The sequence below is a fragment of the Alligator mississippiensis genome, chromosome 14 (genome assembly GCF_030867095.1).
Source record: "Alligator mississippiensis isolate rAllMis1 chromosome 14, rAllMis1, whole genome shotgun sequence".
In the NCBI taxonomy this organism is placed as follows: domain Eukaryota; kingdom Metazoa; phylum Chordata; order Crocodylia; family Alligatoridae; genus Alligator; species Alligator mississippiensis.
Window position 1 is genome coordinate 950,890 of NC_081837.1, and position 12,271 is coordinate 963,160.

Genomic DNA, 12,271 nt, shown 5'->3' on the forward strand with positions numbered 1-12,271 from the left:
TTGGCCTGCACCGAGCTGATCGTGCCCAAGCCCAGCCAGCTGCTCTCAAAAGCTGCACCTCTGGCTGCACGTAAGGAGACTGCAGGATCCAGGTGCACCGAAATGGGGATGACCAGACACCTCCTGACCTCCCAACCCGCTTTGCAGATGTGATCCTGCCAAGCGCTAATGCGACATCCCTTGGCGAGGAGAAGCACCGGTCCAGCACGGTCTTCCGAGAGTCTTCGGACAGGAAAGAGCAAATCCTCTGGGGATTCAGGCTTGGTGTCTGCACACATCCTGCAGCGTCCAAGCCTGGAGTCCAGAGTCACAAGCATTGCTGTCTGATTTAATAAAACCAATGTGGAGCAGTTTCCCTTGTCTCTTTCTGGGAGATAAAAATATAGTTCCTGTTCCAGACCTCTTAGTGGTGATGGCATGTGGGTGCCCCGATTGGTTTTATCAGAGAAAACCAGCATCCCCGCTAATCACACTAGTTAGATAAAGAAAATAACAAATCTCCAATTTGGGAGGTAAAAAAGTAACCCCAAATCCACATTTTTCTGTGGTCAAACTGAAACACCACTATAAATATGTCTATATATTAGTGGTGTTTCATTTTAATCACGAAAAAATGAGGATTTTGAGTTACTTTTTTTAACCTGAAAATGGGGGATTTGTTTTTATCATCAGAGAAAACCAGGATCCCCGGTGATTAGGTGATTCAAAGCGTACAAGCACTGTCCTCTGCCAGGAATCGCCCTCTGCGGCACAGTGCATTCGCTTTATCAAAACCTCCAGATCTTGTTCAGGATCTCACCATAACAGTGGGAGATAAAGAGGAGTGAGCCTGCAGAATGGCCCGGGGGCCACGAAGACGTTTCTGCTGCTCTGTGGAATGATAATAGTAGATTTAGCTCTTATACCGGGCTTTTCATCTTCAAAGCACTTTACAAACATTCATTAATCCTCACAACACCCTGTGAGGTAGGTAAGTATTATTGCGGGAGGGATGTTCAAGGTTTGTCTAGGGGACACTCGCATTTGTGAGCACAAACAAACCCACGCTCCTGGCCCCGCACTTGTCACCCCACATCGAGGCACAGATCCGCGCCGAGCGCTCTCCACACGTGCAAGCCCTGGCGCCCAGATGCACACCCCTGCCCCCGCTGGACAAGTCTGCCTCCCGTGCTGACGCACTCGTTTTGGGGAAGAAACCCCGACTTTCATCTTCGCCTGGTGCAGCACGCGCCAATGTCCTGCCATAGCGCCCCTCGCAAGGAGAAACCAGATTGCCGGAAGGGCGGAGAGAGGATCCCTACTCCTGACAACCAAATGCTGGCCCGTGGCAGGGGGTGCTCAAGCCAGGACAGGGTGTTTCTAGTCTTCGTCTCTGGATAAAAATGGTTAATGAAGCCCTGGAGCAGGTGGTCACGTCAGGCCAAAAGAAACCAAAGAGGCTAAGGGTGAAAATGACCATCGCCAGCTGGTTTAGGAGTCATTCAACGTCCGTCTAACTTCTCCCATGAATTGCCAAGAGTCTCTGCAGAACGAGGAGGAAAAAACCTGCCGCTTAGTCATTTTTGTGTTCTTATTAAACTCAGGTTTCCCCGAGGCTAACAGGAGCTGATATCGTAATTATTGGCTTGCTCACCCAGCTGCCTTCTCTCACCTGATGCAAGATCAGATCTTTCCAGCCTTCGAGAGGCTCGGCAGCGCTGAGCCTCCCCTCTCGCTGCGGGGCTGTGTGCATGACCTCATCCCGTCCCGGGGCAGCAGAACGCCGTTTTGCTTGGATAGAAAGGTAAAAGGAAACCTCAGTCAACTTCATACAGCTTTTTAGAGCTCAGGCGTGAAAGCCAAGCGGAAGGGGAGCAGAACTCCCTCACCTTGGCTCATCTATTTAACCCGAAGCCCCCAAGGCTGACTTTGAAGCTGTCCCGGCTGAGCGGCGTGGAAGGCCCCCACTTGCGCCCGTTCCCCCGAGGCTCGGTCTGGCAGTGGGAAGCCTTACGAGGGGAAGAGAGGCAAGTAGACACCAGGTAAGCGCAGAGACCGATTTACCTTTGATGGGAAAAGGGAAGGCTGGTAGCTAACGTCCCAAGGGGAAAAGCCATCTGAGTGAGCTGCTTGTAGTCTGTACCAACTGCACCTAGGCCACTAACTACTTTAGCCTCAGGAAAGTCCTGAGGGATTTACGATTGCTTGGAAAGAGACCTTAGGAAACTGCAAGGGAAGAGAGAGAGGTGTTCACCGAAAAAGAAAAAAAAGTAACTCTCACGCCTGGATGTATTAGAGAACGATTTATCTTAAATATCTCCCCAACACTAAATCCAACCCACGTCTTCTAAAGGCAAGTGGTCATTTTTCCATACCCCTGCTTTGCCATCGGTGTGCTTTGCAGTTTGGGGTGGCAGTTGTGAACTTTTCCTTGGACTTCATCCTAGTCTGAAAGGGAACATGCCTTCAATGACAGCCGGACGGGCACAGATTTCGGGCCCATCTGGATGCACTGGAAAAAACCCCAACAACTGATTTTGAACACTGCAATTTGGAACTTGCTTCTGCTTCCCTAAAGCGCACGTGGCGTACGCAGCTGTCCCCCCACCGCAGACAGAGTTGTAGCACGAAAAAGCAGTTTGTGATACTAAGCAAAGGGATGATCAAGTGTACGTGTAACGATTAGGCACCGGTCATCTCTGGCCCTCCTGAGCGACTGATCAGATCACATCTAGATGGACTCCAAACGTATCATATAAATATTTTGGTTTGGTTTCTTCTAAGGAGGCCCGTCCAAATCTGAACACTCAGATAAGCCTGGATGCACTGGGTCAGCTTCAAGCTGAAAACTGTTTTCTATTTAAGAGTGTAAGAGAGCAAAAGGCATGTAAATGCCTGGAGGAAAAGTGTTCATGCAGCAGCTGCAGAGCAGCAGTTCAGCTCGCCGGCCGCTCACAACCGGTGCGCTCTCCGCAGAGGTGGGTCAGGGGCTGCCTCCCTTTCAGTCCTGATGACAGGGTGCAGACGAGCAGGATTATTATGCCCTGATGAGAGGAAGCCAGGATCTAGAATCGTGTAATCTGAGCATCTACCCCATTCCCAGCTGCTAAGCCGGCGTGCGAGAAGATGCCGGTTTGTTTGTACACAGACAGGAATCCGTGTACTCACACCCAGGGGAATATTGTGTTGCCCGTCAGACAATCAGGGCCACATGCTTGCTACTTATCTCACGTCACGTTGCGTGTGCAGGAGGGTGTATGCAGGTTCCCATTAGCAAGGTGATGGGCATGGCATAAGATCCTGGCAAAAACAGAAAAAAGCACTGCATTTGACTATAAGACATGGGGGCTACAGGAATTAAAAAGGGCAGGAGAAACACCTCAATGGAGAAATAGAGGAGAAACATCCTAGTTTCATTATTATGGTACCAAGAGATCAGGCCCAGCTCACTATCTGAGAGAGGGCAAGCTGAAAGGACACCCCAGTGAAGGATGATACCCTCTTTGGAAAAACAATGCTGTCATTATGGGAACAAGAAGAAAAGGAGATGGGTTAAAGCTCCTGGAAGTCACAGGTTAACCCAAGCCATGTGCTGTGAGCTGGGTTTTTGGTTGTTGATCTAAGGGCACAGGCAGGCAAGCTTCTTTGCATAGATGTGATATCTTTTATTAGGAGTTTGGGTTGTAGCCGTGTTGGTCTAAGGACATAGGCAGACAAGGTTCCTTGGGTGATTCTGATATCTTTTATTAGACCAACCCAAAAGGTTGGAGAATAGTTATTAAGCAAGCTTTTCATTCCATCCAGGAAGAGCACACACCAGCTGCTGAAACTTCTTTAGCCTGATGAAGGGTTTTTGAACCCGAAAGCTTGCTTAATAACTATTCTCCAACCATTTGGGGTGGTCTAATAAAAGATATCAAATTCACCCAAGGAACCATAACTTTTATTAGACCAACCGAGTAGTCGAAAAAAGTTCTCTCCCGCTGCATCCACGCGGACCAGGAGCCGGGGAGAGCCTGTTTGGGAAGTGGGCACGAGACCAAAGAGCGCTGAATGAAATCCCAGAAGGAGCTAACAGAGGCAACTCCTGGGCAGATGGGAATGTACTGGTTGTGGCCTTCTTCCGAGTTGTTAGGCATGATTTGGATTAAACACCCTTCTCTGCCCTCCTGCACCCTGGAAAGACCTGCAGAGAGATCGATTATAGAGGTAATGCAGAATAGCTCTGTAGGGCAAATAAAGCCCTCCTGTTACACCTCTACCTCGAAGCATCACAAGGGCCACACATTTCCAAGGCATTTCCATTACTTATTAAGGTTTGAAGCAGAACCCCAGACCACCACAGCCACGGGACAACCAGAGGAAGTGGGGCGAGTGCTGCAGTCAGCGCTACCCTTTTTTCTGAGTGAATCCAGAGCCAACACCCCCGCCTGGAGTTCACTGGCACGTGAAAAGCATTTAAGAGGTTTTAAACACCCGGGTAGACAAAGCTTGGGCTGAGATGATGCAGTTGGGGCCGGTCCTGCTTGGAGCAGGGGTTGCACTAGATGTGAGCTCCCTTCAACCCTCGTTTCCTCTGATTCTCTGGTTTAAGGTGCCTGGATGAGACGGGGCTATTGCAGTGCAAAGCGTGGCCATCCCATCCTCCTGACCGCCCGCCGCTCGTGATGACTGCAGCACAGTAGGGCACCGTCCCAGCAGAGCCAGGTAACGATGTTCGACACGCGGGCATTTTAACCCAGTTTATTCTCCTCTGTGCTGCCGCCTCACCCGTGTGCGAGAGCCTCTCTCAGGAGCCCAGCTATGGTCAGCTCCCGACTTCCACGCCGAGCTCTCCGAGTGGGTTAGGTAGCTCTGCCCTACCACTCTACCTGCTGGTTCACCAGACCTGCCAGGGCAGGTCCCTGCAACGTTCCCTTCTGTGGGCAAATGGTAGGACGCCAGAAATATTAGACAGGAACCTGTTCTCCCAGGGATGCAAGCAATTCAGCAGAGGAAATTATTTACTAGCAATCTGGAATCGCTCAACGGCCAGGCGCTGACCTCCATTCACGCGCCAGGCTGCAGAGAGGAGAGGAAACTGTTCTGCCTCTGTAGCGACCTTCCTCTGCCAGCCTGGCCTGATAGCCCTCGGCCCTGGGCTTAATTCAGTGCAAGAAACCTTAACACGGGCCATGAGCCCCACGGCTCAGACCTCTCTGTGCCTGGCCGCAGCAAATGGGGCAAGATGTAGTTTAGATGAAGGATGAGTTGACCATTAACACGAGAGCAATACAAAGCCCTTCTCAAAGCAACGTTTCTCCTAACAACCCTTGGGTTTTTCCAGCGTGTCAAATTAACGTACCGGGTAAACAGCTCTGCTGTGTTTTGTGAGCTAACGTATCGTGGCTTAAGGTGCATCGCCGTGTCACTGCTCCTTGCACCAACTCTTCTCCCATAACAGAGTTCACGCTCTCCCTTTGGCAAACAGGACAGACGTGCTCCTTCATGCATAAACATGGGACAGTCTCACATGGCATTTCGCAATTCTTCACACCCTGCCTTGGCTTTGCCCCACTGCAGGCAATTAATGAATGGCATGTCTGCCCTAGATTTCCATATGGGAACATGGCTGCAGCTGAAGTGAGGGCGCTTGGGAGTGGAGAGCAGGCAAAGACCCCCAAACCTGGCACGAGGGCCTGGGTCAGTTGCCCAGCATGCCCGAATTGTGCAATACCCAGAAACACTGTCCTGCGACAGTGCTGCGAGACCTCTCCAAGCTGCCACGGCAGCTTCTACCCCCCCACGACTAATGTGGAGTGACCCATCTGTGACCCTCTGGGCCCAATTTTCAGGGCTTTAACCCCTAATGTTTCCTGCCAAAGTTAATTCAGGCCCAAAATGTCTTCAAGCCACGCACAAAAAGAGTGCAGCTCCTGAGTCAGCGATCGCTTCGGAAAACTTGTTGGGCAAAAAAGTGGTTAAAGAAAACCGCTTGCTTTTCCCATCAAATTCTTTTTTCCTGGCTGCCGAGTGGGACAACTCCTGACGTGTCTATCGCGTAGCTTAGGACACCGAGGCTTTTGTGTTGAATTTATAGATAGTCACAGGGTTTGGTCAGGACCTCCGAGCCAATTTGCACCTCTGTAGTTTTATCCTATAACTAGCATGGCTTGCTGAAGCAATCATTAGGTCCCACCATACGTGTGCGTGACACCGCACAGCTGGTAGGATGGGCAGAGTCTGTGCCCGAGCCAGTGCAGTGCACAGCGAGCACTAGGAGAATCGCAGAGCGTTGCATCCCCGTCAGGAGGGAGAACAGTTCTTCATCTTTTGAAGTTCCCTAGTTTTCCATTCCCGGCTTTTGCCTTTCCCATGGCACTTTGCCTGCTCTTCCTTACCACAAGTGAGAAACAATGTACTGAGCTGTATGCTTTAGTCAGGTGTGGGAACCGCACAGCAGAGCAAAGCAAAGCGCTGTCTTTGCATTAGAGGTTTGTAATCATCTAGCCATTCCCATCACGTGGCCCGAGACAGAGCCCCAAATCCTAAACTGGGATGTTTAACCCGACAGGACAGTCTGCGCACTCCTCTCCACAGCTTTTGGTTTCAAACGCCTTCCCCGAGCCGAGATTTTCCTGGCATTTGCTCCAGCTGGGATATTTGTGATTTGGAAATTACATCTACCGAGATCACCTGGGCTGGTCTGGACTTGAGCTGTTGTTGTAATTCCAGTTAATTCTCAATTTGCTCGGGTAAATGAACACAACAGCAAACACTGCTCCAGACATCCCACAACCACGTTTTAGGAACAAATGCTTACCGGAGCCCAGACTCTGCCACCTGCTAGGCGCACCGGTGCGCTCTGGTGCCGACATGTGATCCTATCCCACCCTGCTCACGTCTGTGAAAACCGGTGAATACAAAGGATGGGTGGGTCCTCCTCATCCTTGCTGCTGCTTTGTGACTCAATCCTAAGGGTCAGATGATGTGCGTTACAAAAGTAGAGGCCGTGTGGATTTTCAGGACTTGAGCAGGTAGAGCAAAATTGCACTCAGACGCCTACGTGCGCTCCACGGCTCAACAGGTGCAACAGAGTCTGGTCCCGAAAGCTAAGATGAGGGTTTGTCCTCTGATCTGCATTCTGCACTAGTTGTCTGTCACCTCCGCTGTGCTTGTATTGGAGACAGCTCGGGCATCCCAGGCTGCAGAAAGTGCTGCTGGGATCTCGTGTTCACCTGGCCGCAAGCTGCAATTAGGACAATGCAAGATAGAGACATCGGAGGTCAGCCCTTGCTGGGGCTATCTGACCCCCGCAGCCTGTCCTGCCCAGAGCAGGGTGCTGGACCCCACCACGTCACGAGGTCCCTCCCAGCCCTACACTTCTGTGAACCTGTGACGCCCTCTAAGATACGGTACTTACCGTTCTGATTATTTAAGATGACCCTTATGCTCTGGGATAAACATATTAACCGCTTTCAGTCATTAATGACAGCTGCAAGTAGGAGCGCTCTCCTATTATGCCCCTGTCCCCAAGGACATCTCTTGTTAGCCCATAGAGTAGTTGTGTCCAAATTACAGTCCTTCAGGACTGCTGTGGATTGCCTGATTTCCTTTTCTAACAGAGAGCTGTGCAAGCTTTTCTGAGGAAGACAACGAAGCAGCCAGGCAGGGAAGCCTAGCTGCAGACGCCTGGTGCCATACTGTAACTTGCTCTCCGACTATTTTGGGAGACGGGGACGTGGCTGTTTGTAGAGGAGCGGCTTGCTCTGCATTGCCATACCGCAGGCATGCAGCACTTCCCCGCAATGCTGCGAGAACGTGCAGCTGTCGCCCTCAAAATAGTGTTGAAATGCCCAAGCCTGGGGTATCTGAACCCAAGCCTCCGGGCTTGGGCCTGCCAGTAGGACGCCCGCCCAAGGTTTGGGGAACAGCTGAAGGCCCAGGCGTGGGTGGAGGATGCTTGCCGGTAGTAGGGCCACGTAGGATTCTGGACTCTGGGATTTGGAATTAGTTTTGCCTAATTTGGCCTGGGATGCATAAATTAAAAAGCTGTGCAAAACAGCAGATGTGTGGCCCAGGATCCAGCCCCTAATGTGAAGCATCCTGGTATGGCTGTGTGCGTCTTTCAATCATTCCCACATCCGACATTTTCAGTCCGTGGAGCAAGCAGTATTGTTTTTTCTGGCTGCCAGTCCTAGAAACAGCCCAGCCCAGGCCCTGAAAGTCAACTGGAACGTCTATCATCTCCAGTCATCCGGACTGAGCCAAAACACTGCCTGGATGACACGCGTAAAACTACCGTCTTCAGACGATGACCTCAATGACACCTTTGTCATCCAGAGTCACTGCTTACAACAGGTGCAATTATTGGCCCTGTACGATTCTGGTGGCGAAGCACAGGGAGGAGGAAGAGGAGCCCGGCTCGGTTCCTGACAGCCGTGTTACTCTCCTCTGGACCCCTTCTGATCTGGCCCCATCCTCCTTGCAGCGCAGCGCCCAGGCCTGCACACCGTGCTCTGGCTGGGACCTCCCCAGTGCCGAACAGATCGAAAGACTTGCTTCCTATACGACAATCCTGCCAAAACCTCTCGGGATGAATTCAGCAAGGGTTACGTGCTGACTCGCCCTGCTTGCACTTCGCCCAAACTCCCAGCTTCTCTCCTGCCCCGCTGCAGCCAACTCACGACCGTGCCCTTCACACCTGCCCTTGCTGAATTTCATCCTAGTTGTTTCATAACATTTTTCCAATTTATTGAGGTCATTTTGAAGCCTAATCCTCACCTCTGAAATATCTGCGACCCCACCCAGCATGGTGTCATCCATAAATTTGTACACTCAATCACATCCTCCAAGTCATTAATTAAGACAGAGACATGGTTAACTACGTTAGCCTGAAGTCAGACAGAAGGTAGGGCAGGATGGCACCTTAAAGGCTAACCGGTTCAGAGAAGCAGCAGCTTTCAGAGGTGACAACTTTCTTAGATGCTATGAAAGGACTGGCAGAAAGAAAGGGTTTTCTATAGAAGGGAACGGGACAGAGGGAGGAGGCACTGCTAAGACAGGTAAAGAGTGGGATCATTACATCAACGGGGATGAGCGAGACAATTAACACCGTGAAGGGCACTGCGGGTAACAGCCGGTCCAGGCAATGGGATAGGAATCCAACCTCTGCCGAGATCATGGTTAACTCAATCCAGTCCGCGAGTGATTTCTTGGTCCGTGATTTCGGGGTCATGCTAGTTTTTAAGGTTCTTCTGTTCAAGGACAGCTCAACTGAGGTCAGCAATGGCATGTGCAGGGAGGTTACAGTGCTCTTCTGGGCTTCTCCGTGTTTCTGGAATGGATGTTGGATCGATGCTCAGTTCAGTTTAGTCCAGGGATTGCCCCATCTGGCCAATGCAAACGGCAAAGGTGCACTTTGAGCAAGGAATGGTGTGTAAGAGATGGGCAGAGTAAAGGAGCAGTGAATGAACCTTGGATGTTGTAATCTGTGCGGTTTGGTCCAGGGATGACGTGGTGCGTGTTGATGAGGGGGCACAGCTGGCATACGGGTCTGCAGCAAGGGCTGGTGGCTTGCTGGAGATACCGTTTGAGGTTGTGAGCCAGGACAGTCTTGTCCCCTAGGATGACAGGTTTCCAGGAGGGGTTGGGGGTCATAATGATGTGTCTAAGGCACTTAGGCCAGGGGCTGTGACAACTAGAGGGATGCTACTGTCCTTGTCAAGAGGTTGGTACGGGAACGGGTCAGAGTGAGGTCTGAGTCTGGCTCTGGTGACTTGGCTGACATTGGTTTTGGGATTGTATTGCAAGTGTCGGAAACCCTGTTCTAGATCCCAGAGGCGTGTGCATCTTGGCTGGTGGCATCGGAGCAGATGGGGCTGCGATGCAGAGCTAGATGTAGCTGAGGTTGAAAGCCAGCAGCGTAGAGGCCAGTTGGTTTCCAATACAATACAGCAGTGCAATAAGACAGCCATTGGGAAGTTTCACGGTGGTGCCCAAGAAATAAGTATGGGTGGACTATTCCAGAGCCAGTGTGATGGAGGGGTGGAAGCTGTTCAAGTCCTGGGGCAAGGCCTCTACAGACTCCTTCCCAGGGACAAGCCTCTGAGAAATCCCACTCAATGCCGCAGTCTGAAGTTGGGCCATTCACTGATGACTGCTCCTTGACATCATGATCACCCAGTTATGCACCTACCCTACGGTAATCTCGTCTAGACCGTATTTAGATTACTGATGAAAATATATAGTGGGATCCGGCAGCCTTACTAAAATCAAGGTGTACCACCATCCACTGCTTTCCCTTCGTCCGTAAACCCCGTCACCCTTTGAGGGAATGCGCTGCTCTCCATTTCTCCTATTGCCCACCCTTCTTAGTGGGGCTAGCCAAGCCAGAAATGGATAGGAAGGCTTCTGACCCTTTAAGAGCGGAGGGACGGCACTGAAAACTCACCAAGCCCAGATGAGCAGGCTAACTACCTCTCCCCAAGATAGCATCAGAACAATTTCTTCTCGCCACCTTGAACAATGCGTTTCTAATCAGGCAGACATGGGCAGAACTCAGCAAAGGATCCCAGTTTGTTTTGCAACACCTGTTAGCTGAAACCATATATATACACCCTTCATGGAGTTTTGCAATGAGTTATACAATAAGTGTGAGCGGGGAATTCCAGAAAACAATAAGAAATTCGCTTATAACAACAAAGGGGCTGTAAAATAAAGCTTCTTGTTGATAGCAAACAGGAAGCGGTATGTGAGAGACCGAGAACTTGGGAATCAGCTGGAGACTAGACAACAGGGAGCGAGCCAAGGGCCGAGTGTCCAACCCACCCGGAGCCGTCCGTGAAGCAGTGCGGAGGTAGCTCAGCAAACAAGTGCATTTTCCCTCTGCTCTCTAGATGCAGCTCTCCCTGCTCCTTGGCTAGGCCTTTACCCTTGCTTTCCATAACGCTACTTAGCATAGGCCACCTACGGAGGAACTTTAAGAAGAAAGGCAGCCCGCATCTCAGACACAAGGAGCGAGCGTTATTCTTGAATTGCAAGTCAGAAGCGTGCCGGGTGCATCTCTGAAGGCCTTCCACTCTAAATAGACAGCAAGTAGACCAAAAAGGCAGGAGCAAACAAGATTTTTTTAGACACCTTCAGATGTTAAAGGCTTGATTTTTTTAATAATCAAGATTTTAGGATTTGTAGCAGCTTGCGGCAGTCCCTGATGGGGACTAGTGCAGTCCCTGCAGTTGCAACAGGTGTAAATCCTCACTGCAGACGGCACTCAGAGACAGCAGGTTACAGAGGACAAGAACTAGGGATCAAATATATGTCACGGTTTAGCAGCCCTGGACCTTGAGCCCCTGACGTGGGCAACGTCCGATCTACTTCTCTGCTGCCTTCAACTCGTTCTATTTTCACTGCTCAGCAAATCAAGTTTCTCAAGCTTTTAACAGACTCAGCTCAGCACCATACAAATAAAATTCCCCAGTCCGTTCCTCCGATCAAGTCGTGGTAATTACAGAGTTTATTGTAGGCAATTCCCAGTGGGAGGTGGGAGTGGCCACGGGTGGGGCGGCACGGCGAAGATTGGAGATGCACAACAGAGAAAATGGGAGCGTACCACACCCAACATAAAACATGCTGCCACAGCCAGCAACAGAAACCATTAGGGTGGATCATCATACACACCTTCCTCATAAAGGGAAAAAATGGCATGAGATCCCAAGATGAACTCAGAAGTCACAGGGAGCTGAGTGTGACTCATTCACCGAGACAAGCAAGCTGGAAAGGATTAGGAGACTGCTCAACAGCCAGCGCTGCCTGTCCCCGTGACTGATGCGAGATCCTTGCCCACAGGGGATGGATTGACTATATCATATTGCACATAGCCCCTCAGCTCCCCGTAGAGACACAACTTCTTATTCACCCTGTTTATTATAGTTCGACCTACTGTATGGATCTTCAGGACTTGAACGGGTAGAACAGAACTGCACTGAGACGCCTACGTCCGCTCCAAGGATGAGGACGAGCCAAGAACGGGGCTCCAGCAGGCTGGCAGCAGCGGGCAACCCCTGCCCCAAGAGGCCGCAACCCAACTAGGCCAGCCAGAAGCAGGGTAGGGAAAAGGGGCATCACGTAACCCAGTGGCTGAATGAATACGATGCTGACAAATGTCACGGCACTTCCACTGCATGCATGTTTTGGATAGCAATTATCCTCACAGCGCCATCCGTGAACTGAGCGTAGCCAGGGTGCTGTGTACTCCAGACTTGCTGTGCTTCCCCCGACATGTCCCACAGGCAGAAAGCAGGCTGTGACGAGA

At 51.0% G+C, this 12,271-nt stretch overlaps 1 protein-coding gene across 2 annotated transcripts in view; it reads left to right on the forward strand.

Moving 5' to 3' along the window:
- Positions 1–1,098: 1,098 nt before the first annotated feature.
- The window catches only part of FOXN1 (forkhead box N1), a 38,591-nt gene continuing 27,418 nt past the window's right edge, over positions 1,099–12,271 (forward strand). For both annotated transcript variants that reach the window (XM_014608868.3, XM_006274213.4), the window contains exons 1-2: positions 1,099–2,021; positions 4,574–4,686. The gene's annotated coding sequence lies outside the window, so the exon portion shown is untranslated. The remainder of the gene's footprint in view (positions 2,022–4,573; positions 4,687–12,271) is intronic.